We start from the raw sequence: 6,000 nt of genomic DNA on the forward strand, positions 1-6,000 counted from the left end.
TACTGTAAGATGAAATGTTTGGGTACTGGTCCTTCCAAAGGTAAAATCAGATGAGACAGACAGATGCAGATTTGGTTTTAATTTAAAAATAAGCAGAGTCATCAACAAAATAACACTTTTGTGAGCAAGACTTCTTAGCATTTGAATTTCCATTGCAAGAATTTCCTTAGCACTGGTCCAATAGAACACCATTCCTCAGCTGTGCATTTAAGAACTTGTTTCGACTAGGACTGCAACACTCAGAGGTTCAAATAAAAACTGTTACATCCTTGAGTTTTTTTAAGTTCCTCTGTGCTCATTTTGCTGAATGCTCCAATATTTGAACACTGACACACAAGCATATTCTTGAGATTAGCCAAACTGGTTAAGAATGAACTTCATATGATTACTTAAGACAGTTGTACTGCAGATTTATTTTTGTCTTTTCACCTGCCACATAATGCACTGAAGCTTTGGTCTGTGTCCTCTTGGTTTCTAGGTCCTAGGTTTCTATTTGGGACAAGGTTAAATTCATATCAGGACACTTATGAGGCAGGGGAAAGATGAGGAGGAAAAGGAATAGAAGAGGGAACCTTAAAATGACTGGCAAGGGCAAGAACCTAGGCTTCTCCGCACCTGCTTTAGAGTCCCAGCAAAGTTAAGATTCCCTCTTAGCGAGTGCAAACTGAATTGCTCGCCCGCTACATGTAACAACTAACAATAGAGAAAAACATCCCATATGTTTTGATGCAAGCCAAATTAAAAAAATGACCAGCACAAAAAAAAAAGTCTGTTCTGCTCTGTCAGCACTTGAGATAAACATCCAGTCAGAAAAAGGGTCCTGAAACCTGGCAGAATATGCATACTTGTCCTGTACCACATGTACAGGCCCTGTGTTCCTTATGCCCTGATGTATGGCCTTCTTATCAATAACATCCTCTCAATGTACAGTTACTTTCACTACTATTTCAAAGTATTCTAATAACCAGACTACACTGAAATGGGAAATTCTTGCAGTACTTCTATGTATGGGCAGTTTAGGTTGGGCAGAGTGATGAATTCACTAAGAAATTCCTTTCTTCTAAAGGTGTATTTGTTACTACGTATTTTTTGTGGGTTTGGGCACATGAGGGAGATGAAAGGAAGAAAGAGCTAGAACAGCTTATAGAAAACATTGAGGAATAAGGCAAAGCAATTTTTCCTGTATAATGCTTCGATTTTGAAAAGAAAATTCTCATTTCAACATTTTAAAAAAATACCTTAAATTTAAAGAATGGTAAAAATTAAATAACCTGAAGATAAAATGTTTCGCATTGGGTCGATGTAGATTTTTTTTTTTCATTTTATTTCAACTTTCAACATTTAGTCAATTTAAATACATTTTAAAAGTCCCCCAAAACCAGGCCATTATTCACACGTCCCAAGAGTGCACTTTGATACCAAAGCTTCCATCAGAGAACTGTGAGAGTCTTACATTGAGACCTACATTTCCCTTTGCTCCAACATACGAGAAAGAGAAAATCCACAGCTGAATAATGCACACACACGTACCAATGTAAGCTTCTTAACAACAGCTGCATTCCCTTTTTTGTACTGCTTACAGTGTGTTGTTCTGTTTTGGATCATCATATTTTGGGGGCCAGGCCCAAGTTATTCCATGGTTATACTGCACCTTACACATTAGTTAAGGTCTCTGATCACAGCTTCTAGACACTATGGCAATATAAACAGTAAGCAAAGTTCTTTTCAACTAACTGACAGAGGCATGTGAAAGCACTTATGCCCAAAGTAATCATGCCAGCATGGCAGAGAAACAGTAGGGGTGAAAATTATACACCTGCATTTAATTTCAGTTATGCACAACATAAAAATGGGTGGAAGAAAAAAACACCCTGTTTGTTGCTTGCTGAAAAGAGTCCATTTCATTTATACAAGGTTTGCAAGCAGTACGCATGTAAAATAGAAAGGACATGACATCATTGAGTGACTACACCACAGGAAAGACTGTTCTTTGCATAAGTTTTTCTTCATAGAGTGATACAGGCTTGTGAACACAGTCACATTCTCACACTGAAGACTTACATAAACAAAGTATGCAAAGCAAGAAAAATATCTGATATTATTTTAATTTGCATCTTAGCTTATCATCTGAAAGCAAGTTATCATGTTTAAACATTGTATGGCTTACTCTCTAAAGCATTCTTAGATGCATAAGTACAATTAATTGCCTCTACCTATAGTCAGAACACACTAACCTTAACATAAATTGACATAACTGCCTGCCTCCCTCAAGTCTTTTTGTTTGGTTGGTTGGTTTGTTTTTTGTTTTGTTTTGGTTTTTTTTTCAAATTAACCTCAAGGCATAAGAACTAAAAACAATTTCTATCATACAGCTGCCTACAGAAAGTAACTGGAAGGAATATATCTACTATAAAAATTAATTAAAATACATTATTTTCACCACAGTCAATCCAGTTTAAATTTGGCACAGAAACAATTACTTGCTGGATGTATATTTCCATTTATAAAGATCTTTTCTTACATTTACAAGGGTCAAGTGCAAGCACTGCAGGAGATTCCTATGTGAACTTTATCTGCAATTTGATCCTTACACAGCATGCTGTCTAACCATTACACTGTACAATTATTTAATACTGGACATACACTTTAGCAGTTACAAATGATGGATCATTTAAAGGCATATGACTGTGACCTGGAGGATATAAAAGCATTCAAAGCAGTATTTAATTTTGTTTTTTGGAGGGGTGAGGTTGAGTTGGTGTAGGGCTTGTAAAAAAAAAAAAAAAAAAAAAGTGGTTCATCACTAAAGGATTAAAAAATGGCCACTGACATGTTAAAAATAAATAATACACATTTAATAAACAGTCATGCTATTTTAAGCCTGAGACTATTAAAGTATATAGGTATCTCTGTTTTTTCCCCAAGTTTTCACAGCACAGGAGGAAAAAAACCCTGTTTCATTATCATGCTAACACTTGCCAACCTTCTAAAGCATGCTATTTAATGATATTAGTTGATGAAACAGGGTGAAAGCTCAGTAGAAGTCACTGAAAACAGTCTCATCCCATGTGTTTCATTTCAGGCTGGGGGGTTGGTTTGGCCCCTCCTTCTCTTTGCCGTTTAAATAAACATAAGCAGTTATGCAATCCTCTGTAAAATTTGAAAGAATTTCCCCCCCTAAACCTACTCATGTAGACCTTGCAAAACATGGGAGATTGCCTGTCAGCAGCACCTACTGCAAGATTCAAAGCTGTGAACGTTTAAGACACACACTTTTCACTTGTGCATTCAGCACCGTGTAGGATACACTCAGCTTTCCCGTGGAAGAATTTCACCCAGGTACAAAAGGTTTTACCGAAGCTTGAAGAACACTTGCAACCGCTGCTGGTTTGGGGAGTGTATTTTTTTTTTTTTTCCAAACTACCTAGCCTAAGTCACAGACTAATTCACGGAATTTTGTCTGGTCCCGTTTTTTTTTTTTGTCACCCGTGCGTACTGGGCTTTATACCTGCGAGTGTTACGCTGCAGTCCCTAAACAATCTCCCACACCTGATGCTGGTTTGCATGGAGGACGCTGTATAGGAGCAGCTCTCGGAGACAAAGCGCCTTCAGCTAACACTCGGGCACTCAAAAACAAACAAAAGGCAAATCGCCTTCACCTATTGATCTCCATAAAAGGGGACCGCTTGTTCTGCATAACAACACGAAGAGGCAGCTGCAGACGCTTTACTGTCGTCTCTAGATAATGGCTAATTGCAGAACATTTGGTGTGTGCGCAAGGTGGATCTTTCCCGCAGCTCCTCCGGAAGATGCCGGCAGGCAGAGCCGGGCTTGCCAGCCGCCCACTGCCAGGCGCCAGCATCGCCCGTCCACCGACCTACCGCGGCAGCGCCGCCAGGAGCGGGGAAACATCCTCCCCCGCCCCGCGCAGGTTGCGGCCGCGCGTCCCCTCCCCGATGGCGGCAGAAGATGAGGGTGCCGGGGCCCATCCTCGCGGCCAGGTAAAGGAGAGCAGCTCCGCACCGAGCCCCTCTCCCCGCCGGTCCGGTCGCTTCCCCGGGGCTCTCGCGGGAGAGCAGGAGGGACGCAGCAGAATGAGGGAGACAGCGAGGGGGTTAATCCTGCGGAGGAAAGCTGCTGCTGCTACTGCCGCCGCCGCGCGCGCAGCCCCCCGCGGCCGTTATATAACGGCCACACACGGCAGTGCAGGGCGCCCCTCCGGGAGGGGCGGGCCGCCGGTCGCGCGGCAGCAGCGGGCACCACCAGCCCGGGGCAGCTCCGCCAGCACGCTCAACCCCTCCTGCCCTGGCGCCTTCGTTAACCGAACAGAAATAAATCAGCCAGAGCGCTAACGAGGCGGGAGAGGGCAAGAAAAACACATACACGCACCCGCACCCACCCTCAGAAAGGGGTGCCCACTCACCGCCGGCTCTCGAGGGGCGGCAGGTTCCGTCAGCCCAGGCTGCCACTGCCCCCAGCTCCGGCGCTACCGAGAGCCCGTGTGAAGCCGGCGCGGCGGCTCCGGCAAGCACCGCCCTCGCTGCTCAGGCATTGGCGAGCGTCCGGCACCGCCTGCCCGCCCCTCCGCCGCTCGCCCCCATAGGCCGGGCGGGCTGTCCGGCGCGCGGCCGCTCCCGCCCCCCGCGGAGCCTGAGGTAATGAATTAGCGCAGGGGCAGCTGCTGCTTTTGCTGCCTTAAATGGCTGGTTGCGCCTGGCGGCGCCTTTGCCCGCTCCTCCCTGCGTGTTGCTGGGTGCCGGGCAGCAGGTGGGCCGGGGCAGGTGAAGGGGAGGCCGGGAGGCGGTGGCTCCCTCAGCGCTCCCCTCGTCGGGAGCAGGGGGCGCCGCGGGGCTGGACGGTCACCCTCCGCCCCGGATGGCGGGGGAGTCGAGGCCAGGTCCCCCAGCTTCCGCCGTCCCGAGCATCCTATTCCCCCCTCCCGAGGGAGAAGCGGAGAACGAGGGGCACCACAGTCCTCTGTGGCCTCCTGAGCTCCAGCAGGTCTGGTCCGGATTGCTAGTCGGTTGTGCTTTAAACTGTGGTTGTTGACATAAAGTAAATAAAAATCACGTGGAAGACTGGGCTATGCAGTGCAGTAGGCATTCCATAAAACCTTGTGTTCCCTTAGCTTGCCACTGGCCTAGGAACAGGCCTACCCTAACCTGGAGCAACCCCATCCAAAATCTTAGAGCACAGATAGTCCAGGAGCCAGCAGAAATCTAATGAACTGTTGTGCATCCTCATCCGTTAATTTGTAACCGGACTCCAATGACCTGGCAGAGTTTGGTGGACCATAACCTGACAGCTGCTGTGCTGGAATCTGGTTACAACAATCTACCTGCAGAGGTGAGGGAGAATTCCAGTTGCTGGTACAGATCTTGCTCGGAGACAAACACACTATGGGTCTGCGGGTACCTGGATCCCCAATCTCCCCTGCTGCTGTATCCTAGACATGAGTCCCCAAGGCCAGCAGCCCCACTCCAATTGCTGGCACAGACCTCCTCACTCACAAACACATGCACTGTGGATCTCTCAGTAGCTAGGCTCAGACATGCAGTCCATCCAGTAACTGGCCATGGATCCCATGTCTCCCTAGTTGCTGACATCTGGCCACACTAGTCCCCAGACCCTCACAGTCCCACTCATGCTGCTGGCACAGATTTCCTTGCACACAGCAGCACATAACCATGCACACTGTAGACCCTTCCAGTAACCAGGCACACACCACACAATAGCTTAGACATGCAGTCCACCCAGCCTGGATCCTTTTTCTCCCCAGTTGCCTCCTGCACAGACACGCACACACATGCAATCTCTCAGTTGACCTTCAGATTTTACAGCTTCTTAATCACTTGGCATAGACCTCCTGGTCCCTTTGGATGTCAGCTTCTCCAATTGCTTCAGTCCCACAGACACACCTTGTGCCCACACCTCTTAATCTCATTTCGACCTAGTTTGGCTTGATATTTGTACTCTCACTTGGTCCAATTGCTTGCACCA

The 6,000-nt window shown here is 46.7% G+C and overlaps 1 protein-coding gene across 8 annotated transcripts in view; it reads right to left on the reverse strand.

Moving 5' to 3' along the window:
- Positions 1–4,539, reverse strand: part of TPPP (tubulin polymerization promoting protein) — a 109,296-nt gene extending 104,757 nt beyond the window's left edge. For 5 of the 8 annotated variants that reach the window (XR_010605729.1, XR_010605728.1, XR_010605727.1 and 2 more), the window contains exon 1: positions 4,424–4,538. The gene's annotated coding sequence lies outside the window, so the exon portion shown is untranslated. Of the gene's footprint in view, positions 1–4,423 lie in introns of all 8 variants that reach the window. The other 3 variants (XR_010605732.1, XR_010605731.1, XR_010605730.1) reach the window with 1 other exon arrangement.
- Positions 4,540–6,000: the final 1,461 nt, after the last annotated feature.

Source organism: Caloenas nicobarica, chromosome 2 (genome assembly GCF_036013445.1).
Source record: "Caloenas nicobarica isolate bCalNic1 chromosome 2, bCalNic1.hap1, whole genome shotgun sequence".
In the NCBI taxonomy this organism is placed as follows: domain Eukaryota; kingdom Metazoa; phylum Chordata; class Aves; order Columbiformes; family Columbidae; genus Caloenas; species Caloenas nicobarica.